The sequence below is a fragment of the Triturus cristatus genome, chromosome 10, assembly GCF_964204655.1.
Source record: "Triturus cristatus chromosome 10, aTriCri1.1, whole genome shotgun sequence".
NCBI classification, from domain to species: domain Eukaryota; kingdom Metazoa; phylum Chordata; class Amphibia; order Caudata; family Salamandridae; genus Triturus; species Triturus cristatus.
In genome coordinates this window covers 926,514,478-926,530,418 of record NC_140593.1, presented here as the reverse complement: position 1 = coordinate 926,530,418, position 15,941 = coordinate 926,514,478, and the positions used below count along the sequence as shown (strand labels likewise).

At 39.7% G+C, this 15,941-nt stretch overlaps 1 protein-coding gene across 4 annotated transcripts in view; it reads right to left on the bottom strand.

Moving 5' to 3' along the window:
* The window catches only part of ALS2CL (ALS2 C-terminal like), a 573,008-nt gene that overhangs the window by 502,622 nt on the left and 54,445 nt on the right, over positions 1 to 15,941 (bottom strand). The window lies entirely within an intron of this gene.

Here is a 15,941-nt window from a genome sequence, read left to right as displayed (position 1 = left end):
AGAATTTATCAAAAGGCCTTTCTTAGAAGCACAGTGCCCCTCCAGCAAGCATACACCGTTCTGCCAATTCATATAAATCCTCATAGCCTGCCAAGGGAAAAGTTTTTTCCAAATCCCTGGGCCCCAGCACTATTTTATTAATACGCCTGTTTCTGCCTCAATGTAGTTTCCTGAAACTAAATACTAATGAAAAATGTTAATTTTCGTGCATTGAGGTAATAATGCCAACGTGCACGCGCTGTTATGAAAAACACCCTGAACAATCTACCCATCACAGACGCCACCTGAAGTCCTTTATTTATGTTCAGGAACAGAAGCAGATTATCTGTAAATTTAGCTTCAAGGATTCAAGATGATGCAATTCAAATCCTCTAGAATTTAGACATTGGACAGACATTGCCACGTGAGTTCAAGTGTCACACATGAAACCTGCTGCTCTGTTTTTGGGTTGATTAGGGTGATGTCGATGACAATGCTATTAGGAGGCTGGAAATGCTACCTAAAAAAATAATAGTTGACTAGTAGAATGCACAACAAGAAAGTATGGATTGTTAACATGGCAGCCTGAAATTAGTAGTGTAGGAAGTTGCAAAGTTTAGTGATGAGCAACTTCACTTTTTTATTAATACAGTAAACTTTGCAAAGTGTGATTTACAGAGCTACAAAGCTATCTCAAGCTCTAACGGGAACCAAAGACCACCATTTCCAACAGATCTTCCCATAAACCTCGACCAAAACTCTATGCCGCTTGGCCTGTAGGTAATGTAATCCCCTGCCTCAATCGTTGCGTTCTCCCTAGTGGCAGGGTTATCTCATTCTCCTTCTATAGTCGAACAATGAGTTCCGTAGACGTTCAAAACCCTTATCTCTTTCCTAACAAACCCATTCCATTCCCATAGTTGAAGGCTGTACAGGTTTTATTTTGAGATTAGAGAATGTTGCTGGAACAGTTTGGCTCCCTCAGGAACCTCTGCAGTACATATTTCTTTAATTACATATATAAAAGATGTATTATGACCATGGTATTGTGTGTTGATATGCTCCATGTAAGAACCTTCAATATAGAAAAAAAAAGAATAGTACCTCCTACTCAACAGAGTGACATTGAGATTTTAATGACACTTATTAAATAAAACCTGCTTCATGTTTTCCTGAACATTTTATGGAGTGGATATTTCCTTAGATTCTGGTTTCAAAGTTGTTGATGAAAACTGTTTTCAGCTTGTGGACATATTCACATTACATACTAGTAAATTTCCTTACCTCCAATCCACCAAGTTAAAAAAATGAGAAAGAGGAAGGAACGGAAGAACTTATGACTGGAATGAAGAATAATGGACTCCGAGTAATGAAATTATTGGTAAGTAATGTGAACATTACCTCCTCATCAGATTTCTCGTTCTAATCCTCACGCTATGGAGAATATAGAGTCAAATAGAAAGGATGACCTGGTTGTATCATCCGAAAACAAAACATTTTGCGATGAAAGATTTTCATGCTTAAGAAATAATGTATTCACTCAAAAAATCTCCTGCATGTTGCTTCGTAGCAGAAAGAACTAGGGACAAAAATCAGTAACAACAGTTCTTTTAACGTGCAACTGATAATAGCTTACATTGATTTTGGTGCAGGATCAAAATATAATTGCTTTTTTCCATTTAATAAATAGCAAAGTTTCTTTGAAAATGACTATAATAAAATTGATAAAATATTACATGAAAGTTTAAACTCAGAAAAAGCAACACGTTTCACAAAAGCTTCATCAAGGCGATTTCTCATGATATGTCGGCAATCAAGTATAGACATTTTTTACAGTGGTTAACAGACCAAATGACTAAACACTGTAAATCAAATTATTTAAACTCCACAGCAGTAGAAAACAACCTCAGGATATTTTTGCACATAACATGAGTATGGATTTCATTGCAAGAATGGAGGCTATCATTATGCATAAACCTTTTATTACTGCCACAACATATAACCCTGAAAAGAACATAAATACATCATAAAACAATCAATTCCAATCTGGAATCTTCAGAGTATATAAAACCCCCTGTCACATAACTGCATTCCTCTCTTTTATTGGCTGCTCAATGGATAAGTGCATCTCCATATTGTAATTGTAATTGAATATGCTTCCCATATGAGGCGTCTAAGTGCTTTTCGGCGAGTAGCATGCTACTCTGGAACCCAAAAATGGATAGTGGTGAATTAGTATATTCCCTGCGTTGTTTCCTATGGTATAGTTTTTTTTCTATCTTTATTTTATTCTTTATAATCATTCCAATTTTCCTTTCTCTCTCTACTATGTTTTTTTAACTTTTCTGTCATATAAGCGTTAACAGCATATTTCCAAAGTCTAGATATTTCTCTTGTTTATGTGCAGCGCTAGTTGTTAGATATTTTGCTGCTTGTTTCTTTGGGTTAACTTATCGTTGCAGAGGATATGGTACATTTTACTGCCGGTCTACATTTCTTCTTCGCAGAACCAGACCGACACTCTGCCACTGCATGCTCCGCGTGCACAGACCACCTTATGTTCCAGGCAGGCGGGCGTGTTGCTGGTCAGCTTTTCCCCTTCTCACACATACAGAAGGGTGGAGAGGCAAAATTTCTCTACTCGGTTTCTCCAATCACATAACTGTAACACACACGGAGGAGTAGCGAATGATAATATGAAGGTGGCACATGGTCAGTGAGAAAATACTGCCCTCACTCACAAAATTGTGACATGCGTCATCATAGGTCTTGCTTCAATACACCCCCGCGCAGACCAACACATGGGGTGGAGTAATTGGAGGGGAAGACAATACAAACACAAAACAAATTATATACAGATATATTTCTGGGACCACCAAAAGAAAAGTGCAGTGAAGGTTAAAACTAGTTCGGTGGTGTCTCTGCTCAACAATGTATTCCTGGACCCACCGGCTAGGTCTATAAACGTAAAGGATGGGGGTGATGGGAAAGAATTAAGGGTTCCTTCACCCCTCCTCACTGAGCACCCTCCTTTTGGAAATTACAGATTCCAGTGATACCTAATCCAGGTACAGAGTGTAATACGATATTCGGATCGGAAAGGTCCTGAGGAATGCCAGTGTGACCCAACACTGTGGGCACTTCAAACACGGCAGAAACATGTTGACACTTTGGCAGTAAGGAGGGGTGAAGGAACTCTTAATTCTTTCCCAACACCACCATCCTTCACGTTTTTAGACCAAGCCGGTGGGTCCAGGAATAAATTGTTGAGCAGAGACACAACCAAACAAGTTTTAACCTTCCCTGCACTTTTGTTTCGGTGATCCCAGAAATATATCTGTATATAATTTGTTTTGTGTTTATATTGTCTTCCTCTCCCTTTGCTCCACCACAGGCGTTGGTCTCCGCGGGGGTGTATTGAAGCAAGCCCAATGATGAAGCATGTCACAATTTTGTGGGCGAGGGCAGATTTTCTTACTGAGCACGTGCCACCTTCATAGTATCATTTGCTACTCCTCCGTGTGTGTTACAGCCTTTTCCCTTCTCAGCCTACTGTGTGTGATGCACTATGATGCATGGGAAGTTACTGCAGTAGAAAGGGGACTAGGACCAACGGTGGCCATTTTAGCTTGGGCAATATGGCTTTTGCCCTCGTGAGTGTGTTTCCATGGTAACTGTGTTAGAGCCAGCTGCAAGCTCATCATTATATTTGTGCTCCATAGAATTTGACAGATTTGGGTTTTTTTCCCCTTCTTCGGGCAATTTTCTAAGTTTTGTGTCTTTAAATATTTATGTCAGAAAAAACTGAGTTTACAGTCCTTCCTTCCATTGAATTAAATGTGGAATTATTATCGGTGCTGTATGTATATGTATATTCTTTTTAATTTTTCTAGCTTGCAGTGGCATTTCAACCAAGTGCTGACAGGAGTGGTATTAGGGAGTAACAACTTATGGTCCTGAAAAATAGCCTTGGGGTATGGCTTGAACCATGTGGACCTCTGAAACTCAGGAACATACGTCCATGGAGTTTCAACTTATCTAAAAATATGAGCTGTTACAAGATGTACAAGCTAGTCCTTATAAGACAATACGTTTATATAGGTATTCTTTAATATTTATCTCCTCCTACTCTTTTTGAGTATGGACATAATCTATCGTGTTGAAAGTGAACATCGATAAGATCCGTAGGCGATACTACAACTCCCATGATGCCTCGGCGCGCTTTGATGACGCTGGAGAAACAGCGCACACGAGAGCTTGTGTATTTAAACATTACAAACGCGCGCGTCGGCACCTTCCCATCCTGCTCTGCACAAGACCGGGGTACCGACGGACAGGTTAGTGATCTGACGACGACTATATATTAATACTCTAGCAACAGATAGCGCCGGAGAAACTTTTAAGATTTTGAACTGGATAGGGCTAGAGAGATGGTCACTGTTTTTGTCACAATCACTCATTCAGCAAGAGGCGGTTATTGCTAGCTCTCTTTACCATCGCTATATACACAAGTGGCTGTGCCTGATATTGGTATTTGTGGCACTGACTCTCTTAATAGGAGTGGTTATTTCTAAGCGTTAGACTCTCTGTATGCTGCAAATAATTAGTTGTCGTCTACAGATTTACGGGCAGATATAACGGGATAAATAGATAAAAGACCTCCTCAAAAGACAGCATAAACGACTGTTATCTGTCTATAGCAAATTCGTAAAATATATAGAGAGACAGATGAAGTTGAGTGATGTGTCTATAGGTCTAGATATCGATGACACGCTTCAACTTAATATTTAGAGCATCACAACAGGGTTCTTGTTGAGCAGTAGGACAATTACATAGACAGCTACCTTAGTACGACGTATGGATATGAAAGTGTGTGTTTTTTTTTTAACATAAAGACATAGGGTTTTAATTTTGAGATTTGTGTTACACCCATTTGTCTTTATACAGAGCAGGGCCTCATTTCTCTGAGCGGATGCCAGGTGAGGAGAGCTCCCGTACTCAGACGGGTAAGCGTTTATTTTGTTTATGGATATTGGCTCAATATAAAATAAGTTTGAAGTTGAGCACTCTACAGTTTTTACAGTTGTTAGAGCATTTACTATACACAGACTGTAATGATGAAGCAGGTCTTTGAATACAATCATTGGTATTGAGTATCTTTCTTTTTTCAGGATTTTGGCGAAAACTCCTGAAAAATTTACAGAGAGTGTTTGAAAAATCCCAACATAAAGTAGGTCGTATAATTTACTTCACTGGTGTGGTTTACTTTTTGGATTACACTAAAATACACAGCAGTAGCAGAAGTTCTTTAAGGTCCTGACGAAAGCCTGATTATCATTTAATCTCTAGGCTGAAACATGTAGATGCTCCCTTGTTGGACATGAGCAGTTATTTTTTCAAAACTGCTTCTACACTGGTTTTTAATTTTGTCACTCGGACAGAAACTATTAAAGCGCTCTATCTGTCCCGGTAGATGATTTTAACAATTTCACTTTTTTCACTTGCACTGCTTCCATCACCACCATCAATATATAAGATAGCTACATCATAAAGAACTATGGCAGATACCACATCTTAGATGGATAGAGAGGTCTCTGTTTGCCCATACAGTCTGAAGCCCTGATTCTTTGGAGGGCTCAGCAGTGGCTATCGAATCCCAAATGATGTTGGTCGCTACCTTGGTGGCTGATGGGATTTATCATAAAGGAGAATGTGCTCCACTTGCTTTATCTTTTGCTTTGACCCTAGGTTTCCTCGTTGTTGTTGTATAGTATATTGAAATTAAGGGACTAGAAACCTTGCGGTCTTTAAATATATTTCCCTTAGACCCCCCTTTTGATATATCTAGTCAATTCTTGATACATCTAGTTATTTACTGTTTCAACTTTACCCACTTTTTTACCTATACCGGATCAAGGTACAAATAAAAACTTTTTTCCTACTAGCCAGGTATTTTTAATTCTCCACACAACCCACCACCCACCACCACTCCTATTTTCTCTTTATCTACTATAGACAACACCAACGTAACTCGTAAATCACAGCACGCCTCGTTCCAAGGCAGAACGGGAAGAACCCAATACTGAAGAATGCCAACAAGGGGTAACCCTGTGAAAAGGAAGTCCCAAGAGACAGACTGGCTCTTTTTGTTACATTGCAGCTTATAAGAGGAATGTAGTAATGTGTCAGGAGTTTATATGACAGATATCTGTTTTGAAGATTCCACATTGGAAATGTATGTTTCATGATGTATTTATGTTCTTTAAAGGCTGCATGTTGGGACAGCAATGAAAGGTATATGCATAATACTAGCCTTTTTGTCTTTAATGTAATCAAGATTCTCTCTTTATGTTAACTGGAGAATCTCCATTCTCTCTCCAGATTCAAATCAATACATTTGAGATCAAAGGAAACAGAGGAAAGACATATAAGAGACATGGAGGCCCGGTACACAAAAGAGAATCTTCTCCTCTTGTTTCTGAGACCTGAAGACTGGAATAAAACAGGATAGCTAGTGCATCTTCTTATTCACAATTCGATCTATGGCAGTAGACCCCTACTTCTTGCAAATCAGGGTTCTGGACAAACATTATGGGAGAATAGAATATGCTGAGCAACCTGTCCATCTCTGTGCATGGTGCTCACTGCTGAATATGCATTACATTTAGGTGGACTACAACTCTCTCCTCTGAAAGAAAAATGAAGTCTGGGATCCTCGTCAATGCCTGAGAGTGGGTTTCTCTGTCTGTTGATGTAAGATTTTTTGTCATATTGTCCTGACAAAGTCTTTCTCCTTTAGGACAGCTGCAAACCTCAGCAAGGCTGAGTGAATGGTTTCTTTTTTGTTCTAATTCATTGAATGTCATGTTTTGCTGTCTTGTCCATTACCCCTGTAAAGTCTTTTCCTTGAGAGTAGTGCTGGAGCAGAGTTTTCTGTTGAAAATTTATTGAGTTTTAAGCTCCAGTTTTTGTTTATATAGTTTGACTAAAATTATTAATTTTTAAATATTAATTCATAGTTTGTTTTGTTGAAGTCGGACTAACCAATATTACTAATGAGAAAAAACTACACGTGGGAATTCATATATGTTGCTTAATAATAATGTGCGGTTTTAATTAAATGAATGTTTCAAAGTGCTATTTGTTTAAAGCACGAAACGTTTTTGAAATAACGTGTACTAATGCTTTATTGTGTTGCAAAAGGCTAGATAATTACATACACATAAGGGTATTAGTGGGGAATTAACATTTTTTAATCATTATGCTGTGGTAACGTTGTTTTGTGTCTCTTTTAAGTAAGATGGTCTGTTTTGGCCTAAACCAAGATGGCTGCCATTTACAGCCTGCGCTCGAGTGAGTGAATTTTGATGGGAGGCCTTGCTGAATATGGTCGAGAGTCACCTGACCACAGCCTTTGCCTGGTTAGAAAATCTTCCGTGAGGACAGCAGCTCTGGGAACGATTCCAGCTGGCCTTGGACAAGGATAAAGCACAATGAACATTGTCCAGTCTGCGGTGACTCTGCTAAGATATCAAGGAAGAACATTTACGAAAGATACATTTGCAAACTCGAGTTCCTTCTTCCGTCTTTTTATTTTTGTGATTTTTCCTGAGCGGAGGTTTCCTAAATGTAACTGAGGGACTTCCTTTCCTGCTCGCTCTACTCAGTGGCTCAACGGATATCTAATATTTGTTTGTTACTTTTCTTTGCAACATTCCCTATAAATATGTTAGACTAGAGAGGGCCCGTGTTCCATTGCACTCATTACTTCCATTGTGTTCCTTGCGGTTCATCGCGTTTTGGACTTCTTCCTGAACCTATGCTGAGGACGGCATCTCGAGAGACTTTACTGAGAGACCTGTCCTGGCCCTTTTAGCTAGAATAGGTAATTATGAGAATAATGATTTCGCTAATGATTGACTTTCATTTGAACTAATTTAGATAAAATAAGCATTTGTTTGAATTACGGTGTTGGGTGTTTATTTCTTGTCATTTATTGAGTTTCTAAATGTATTTTTTATGTTTTAAAATCATGACTCAGGACAATGATTTTCAGGTTACATTGACCTCATTGTAGATGCAGATTGGTTCTCCTATATTCAGTGTGGATAGAGTAATAGTATGAATTTTAGTATGATGGGCCCTAGCGTATGATGTATGTATGTGCGTGTGACTGTTGGTTTACTCTGTCCGTGGAAGCAGGGAGAATTTATATGCGCCGATCTGCAGCAGTAGCACCCCATCTGATCCCTCTGGCATCTGTTGTGATATTTATAGGAGCATAATTGTAAGAGAAAATCCCTCTTTCAGGTGGTAAATTCCCAACCACCAACACAATTCTTCTTTTATGCCCTGGATAATGACACTATTAGGTCAACCAGAGCAAATCTTTTATTATCATTGAGCGGGGGGGGGGAGGTGGACATGACAGACCTTTTTTATGGACTCAGGTAAGATTGAGGTGGTGGACTCATTCCCCTGTTTAGGAGTCATTTTAGATAGAAACCAATCATGGTCTAAATTACTGGAGGGGAGAGCATTGGGCATGCAGAGAAGCCTTTTGGCACTGAAAACATTCTCTAAATGGCTGGGAGTCAAACCTCTGATCCCAATGAAAAGAATTTACCATGCTAAAACTAAGGCGGCAGCAGTATATGGTGCAGCGATATGGGGGATGGCTCCATGTTATACTCTGCAGTCCATAGAGAACACATTTTTAAGTCTTTTACTTCCGTTCCACAGTCGTATTCAGACTATGTTTTACATATGGAATTGGCTTCACCATACATTATTGATACGATTAAAATGGCATCACTCCTACTGTGGCACTCTATCTGGCGCAGGATGACCGTTCCCCTCACGCAAAACCTGGTAACACTCATTCTAAAGTCAGATAATTACAGTAGGGTTAAGTGGCTACAGTATGTGGAGTCGGAATTATCTGCCATTGGTTTAAGCTGCCTTTTTAAAGACCCCTCTACTTGTAATTCCATATCTAAGCAAAAATTGGTTGAGATATTCATTTTGAGGGCACAATATCTGAGAAAGGAAAAAGACTCCCACACCCCAACGGCTCGTCTGTATGAACTAACACCAGTGTTGAGGGAGGGAAGGTTTCTGTATTTGGCTGATGTCACACTTTCACACCACAAATACATTTTACTGAGATTTCTCTTAAATATGATCCCCTTGATGATAGGATTTCCAGGGAAGCAATACAAACATTCCGATCTCTCAGAATGTCCTTGTGACAACAAGTCCCTCCAAAATGATCTCCACGTTTTGTTTTTTTGTGGTTTTTACAGTCAAGAACGAAACAAATTTATTGTACCAATTTGCAAGAGTCATAATTTTGAATTTTGCCACGTAGCTCTGTTCTTTCTCAAATCCTTGCAGAACCCTTATGTCTGTTTTCTATAGCCTCATTTCTCTGGGCATGCCTGAAAAAGAGAAAGCAGTTGGGCCCTTAAGATACAGCAAGATGGCTCATCATGTTTTTATTGTATTCATATATATGAATTAGATTTTATGATATAATGAATGTCTGCATTCTTTTTACACTTGGGTTTATGATACATTTTTTCTATGTCTTTTACAAACTGTGATTGTAAACACTTTTATGATCTTATGAGTAAGATTGAATAAAGGACTTTGACTTGACTTGACACTATTATGTTGTAGGAGTGAGACACTGGATTCCATTATGAGAGAACATGGTGCATTGCTGTCTCCAGATGAAATCTCAACCAAGGTACTACTGACAGGGCAGCTGCAGTGTCTCTGAGTGCTTGAAATCATTCTGTCACTAAAGCGAGCTTTTGTCTCAGAAGTGCTAACACATGAGATTTGAATTTTCTTTTCTCTGATCTGGAAGAAGAATTAGCCCTAACTCTGCTAACAAAATGAGATCCTATATATCCTGTGTCCTGAGAAGGAGAAAAATGAGATTTCTTCCAATTGATAAGTAGACCATGGTTCTTTAAGACCTAGATTACTTCCGTCATTAACTTCACTGCTTGATCTATCAAGTTGGGATGTAATAGAATTCATTTCTTTTGGAGGAGACCCACCAAATGTGTCATCACCTTTCTAAGAACCCGGAGGGCAGACTTGAGGCTGAAATGTATGATCCAGAACTCAAAATGTTGATTTTCCACTGCGAAATGAAGATGATGTTCATGTCATATAGAGCTATGTATTCTACAGAGCCTCATTCACAACACCTATTGTAGCGATAAACAGTGGACTTCCCTTAGAAGGTAAAGCATGGTTTCTGTCTTTGAATTGTTTTGTGACCAATGGTTCTAACGCTTCCCCAAAAAGATCTATAGCTAAAAAAAGAATTCTTAAAAGAGCATACTTGTCAGAAGTATCTGTCTTGCAGTCCATCATCCACATGTGTTTTGGGGCTTGAACAGATGCCCCAGGCTCTAAAGCAGTACCACTTATCTCCTGACAAGCATCAGCCAACAAAAACAAGCTTGTTGCTCTATTTTTTCTAGAAGATCAGGACAGTCCTTTCTTTCCTAAATAGTTTCTGCCAGAAATCAAAGTCTTTTACCAAGGATCATGTAGTGTGTCTCATACCTTTCTGCTCTTAATGCTAAATCTTTCGAGAATATGCTTTCTTCGTAGCACCTTCTATGTGCTTGTCCACCTGATCCACCAGTGTACATTCTTTTGTATTCACGGGTACATGTCTGTCGAGGTTGGTAGCATGACATCAATTTTGAGGGCTTTTGGCAAAACATTACTTGCATCCTCAAATGTGCACATGCTTTGCATGAAACGAATCATGATAATATGATATAAATCACACCATTCTCTTCAGATGAGAGCCTTTATCATGCAAAGGAAGAGAAAGCCCAGTTTGGAAACTCCAAACTTCACTCAGAAACGCTGCAAAACGGGACCAAGCTTTTCACAAGGAACACATTTGTTTGCAAGTGTCTGCCCCACCACCTTCTGTACTTGAGCTGCTGAATAATAGTCAGGATTTTCAGGAGATTTAGGAATAATGAGTGAGTCTTGATTTATTTCTGTTGCACTTCTGTCCTCATTAACAGAAGTGACAGCAGCGAAATGCTTCCTCTTATCATCTTTCACTCTCTATTGCCATCTCAACACCAATAAGAAATTGCACAGCACAGAGGGTATTAAAAATTCCTCCAATAAAATAGGAGCATCTCCCCTTTCAATGAAAATCTTAAATGCCTTTATCTAGGGCTCAATCAATATATCATTCTTTCAACTCCTTACAAATATAAATATCCCTCTTTTCTAATACCACTGGAGAAAGGTTAAAGACAGAAACCATGCTTCTCACGGTGCACGCTTACCTGCTGATTAGGCTATGGAGGGAAGAGCTTACGGCTGTCTATGAGATTCTCCCACTAGCCCAGGTTTACATCCATGTCTTCATTCCATGCATGTCAGAAACCTCAGGTCAACATATCGACACAATACCGCTGTGCAGAACATCACCTCAGCTATAAGTTGCTACACTTCCTGGGCAGAAAATGTTGCTTTAGGAAATATGCCTCAACCTCCACAACACCCCCAAAGAAATGGAGGCAGAAAAAAATGTAATAAATTATAATTGGGGTGGTAGACTCAACTGAGAATCCAAGCAGGCTAAATAAGTATCTCTGCCCACAGGAATATGGAGCACCCGCCTGGAAAACAGACAGCAAATTCAAGATGTCTTCTGAGTGGGTGATCTGGGTATAATTCTCCGAGAGTGGTTTGTTTTGGTTTAACCCCTTCAGTGCCCGCCCCTTTCCCCGCCCTGTGCCGGCCGTTGTATTAGCGGGCGGGGTTTATGACGAGCTGGTCTCGTCATGGGCACAGCGCAACCGCGGCCCATGACGAGACCAGCTCGTCATGGGCATTGAAGAGGTTAAGAATGTGATTGGGCACTAAAGTGCCTATCTGCGGGAAGAAGACTCACCTTCATAGTGTAAGAACTGGAAGGAGAAATGGGACGAGGAGGTGATGAGGGCTTTTAAGGCAGGCATCATTTTTGACTGACGATGCCATCCTTGGTCTTGTAAGAGATGGATTTATCCTACAGGTTGTTTAGAGTCAGAGTTTGAAATGTTACGAAAAAGTAGTACAACTTTAACTCGTGTGGTGTCCAGGAGCTCCTGAGAGATTTTGGGAGAGAGAGTTTTATTTTCCCCAGCAGATCTTTCGTTTTTGTTGCTCCCAGCTTTGCAAGAACACACTTTAAATAACTGTGTACACATAGTATGAACTAGAACTGTGAACTAAGGAAAGGTATGCTTAAAGTGTAATAGGAGAACTGAAATTATTGTAAAAAATGTATTCTAAAAATGACTGTAAAATGTACTTAAATTAAATTAACCGTAATAACAAGAATAGAGTGACAGAGATTGTTGTGGATTAATTCCCTCACACTTTGATCGTAGGATGGAGTTGACATAAATGTGACATTAAGTTTCACGTAGACCATGTTGTCCAAGATCATTTTGCCCTACAACAGTCAGCGCTGCAGTCCTTGTGATGGATAAGTGGTCTCATTTTCTGCCCTCCTTCAAGTTAAACACTATTCTGAGCTACTTTCATTTTCTCTTTTCAGTGTTTTAGGTAGTGTCTTTGTACCTACATTTCGAACGATGCAACACTAAGATTACCACTTAGGATGTCACTGCTCTTTATAATGCAAGGAAGGTATTTTCTTATTTTGCGCATTTGATAAAAGTAGATTTTTAGCTCAGTTAGAGGCAAGACCTTTTTTAACAATACACAGAGAGTGGGCGTTGGGTTAGCCCTCTTCTAATATTGACTTGTTTGAGTAAGCCCCCTACAGCTGTTTCCCATTTCACATTGCTTATGCTTGTTGTTGAACAGACTATAGGAAATCAAAGGAAATCCTGCATTTTTACTTTTAGTAATATGATTTGCCACATGATGCGAAACAACTGTCACACTGCCGTTGTCCCGGTCCGGAAGCCTTGGTTGATAAATTTCACTAGTACTGAGCTAGTAGTCTGTGCCGAATACTGTGATGTGCAACTTTTGCTTTCTGTCTAGCTCAGTTATGTCAAAAGCGCAGACGTAATCAGATGCAGTGGTTAAATTAAATGGAATTACATTTTTATAGAGCACAGCTATTGTTAAGAAGTGCTTTTCTGATATTGAGTACTATAAATACGGTGGGAATCCGTTCGTAGTGTAGTTTGGGACAGGAGTATTTTACCTGCTTTATATGTGCTCTAATCCGTAACAGACTGCAGGAGGTAGCCCATAAACCCTAAAGAGACCAGGGCAATAATCTGTGCAATTAACTGTGTCACCACACATATATGTATATTTGTCCTTTGAATAATACCATTGAGACATTGTTGTTTGTTAAATGAGCTCTAAACAGGAACTGAAAGGAGATCGGAAGGCTGTGAATCCCAGAGGAGATAGTGAGCACTGCATAACTGGAATGGTGATAACAAAACCACGTATTTGTAGAACGGGAGATTTTACCATAAAAATTCAGTCCATTAGGATAAAGTCAGAAAAATGATGGAAGAAGGAAGAGATATCCTCCACCATACCAAGCCCAGTTGGTTTTGATCCTCTTTGATTCTGAAATCATTGACATCAATTTCGGGTAGCAAGATGTAACTGCTGCTACCATTGGCTTGGAATTTCTTACCCGTGATACAACTTTTGATATCCTTATCTCGGGATCATGAAGGCAATGGTAGGAATACAAACTAAAAAGTGTGTTATGAACTCTGTTTACTTTCTGTAATTCAATGCTTTTCCACTCCTCTAGCCCTCCAGCAGCTAATCAGAGGATGTTGTGGGGTTACGACTGGGACAGTAGTTTAATGTCCATTCATACTTAGCATATACTCAAATTATGTGTAATGTCACTTCTGTTACCCCTGGAATTGGGGTGAAACAATGTCCATGGCAGAATTCCCACAAGAACTGGATACAGTGGGTAATGGTATACAGTAGGCTAAGTTAAATCAAATGATGTTGCAATTGGTGAAGAGTTTATGTTGACCTCACATTTCTACAAAATATGAACTCGTTTGAACAATTCAACCATGGCCTGAGACAGTGTTATGACTCCCCTTGACTTCTCTGCACTTCATCTCCAGCAGCCTCATGTCTACCTGCAACCCTGGGATCAAGCTTCACATTGACACTTTAAGATACTCTTGCTCCTGCGCAAGTGGAATAAGAATATCACTGTTAAACATGAATGCAAAGCAGCCATGAAAGAACTATTGTGAACTATAGACAATGCTAAAACTGTCTATTTCCAAAACATCATTGACTCTCTTTCACCACATCCACAACAACTATTAATAACTAGGGTTCCTGGTTTTATGGTGTTCATTTTTTTAATCATTTCCCTCTATATTTATCCATATTTATTTTTGGGACATCTTATCAGTATTTATCCATATTTATTTTGTGCTTCGTGAATAAATAAAACAGTGACAAGTATATTTCCACATCTATTTAACAAACAAGGCCCTGATTACGATGTTGGTCGGACACTCATACTGGAAACGTTTCCGCCTGACAAGGAGTCAGCGGTCCTGCTTCCATTATTATGATGCGAATGCCTTCATGGCAGTCAGAAAGTGTATATTTTCAATTGAGGCTTGTGCTGCGGGCACAAGCACAAGCCTCAATTGAAAACATACACTTTTAAAACATCCATGCACCTTGTGGTGCCAGCCACACGGGGCATGGATGTTTGGGGGAGCACCACAGGTGCCCCCAGGCCTCTTAGTGGAGGCTGCAGGGGACAGGGGCCCTGCTAGGGATCCCCAAAAGTCACTTTCCGACTGGCTTTCCATGTCAGAAAGGCCAACATGGAAAGGCTGTCAGAAACGGACATCATAATCCTGGCGGCGGTGCCTGAGCAGGCACCGCTACCATTTAGGGATTATCTGTCCGACCGACGGCCCAACGGGATTCTGTCGTAGATTTTGGTCTTTCCCCCAGCCTGCAGTGGTCTGACAGACCGAATCGTAATACGGAGGTGGGACCACTGCTTCCCATGTTGGACGAATCGCCAACGATAGCCTGTCAGTGACGATCCACTTGACATCATAATTAGGGCCAAGTCTGTAGGAGGAACACCTTCCCACTGGCAGGAGCACAACGCCAATAACAAAATCAATTGTTATCAATAAATTCAGATCAAGTTATATTCCAATAAATCCACTTTAGTTCAAATCATTTACATATTTCCAAGGAATATTTATTCTCGATTATTCATTCATAAACGATGAGATATCCACTCAGTAATCATTGTCCATGATATGATCAACAACCCAATGCATTTCGGGTCATTAACACGACGCTTCATTAGGGGTCATCATTCGAGGTTCAAATTGCCGTCAGCCATAAACACGAACCGCAATGCCAAATTTTCTGTATTTGTACACTTTTAAAAATAAACAAAGATAGCAAACACATTGTTTCTGACTGAACTTATCTGCAAAAATCAGTAAAAACAGAAAACTGGGAGATTAATAACTCACTCTATCCATCAAGAACAACTACCACTCAAATCAATCCTACCAGCAGTGGAATTTTCTGACTACTTTTCATTCAAACTCACTATAGTCAGACCACACTTCTTAATGCCTCACCACCACCCCTTTCACACTCTGCTGAGCTCTCTGCATTCATATTTACATTTCCCACAGTACTTTTGGCCTTTCTCAAATCTGTAAACCCATTATATGCTCTGAGACCACCAACAAACCACCAGCTCTAACCTTCATATTTCTACTTTGACTAACTTCTCTTTTTAATCATTTAAGCCTTACAGGTAGCTAAACCTCATGTTTCAATTCCACTGTTCTACTGTGTTTAGTCTAAAAATCCCAAAGCAAATCACACCACCCCTTCTTTTTTCCAGTGTCCCAACTCACTTATTTCTCCAAAATACTTGAATGTTTTGTCATGTT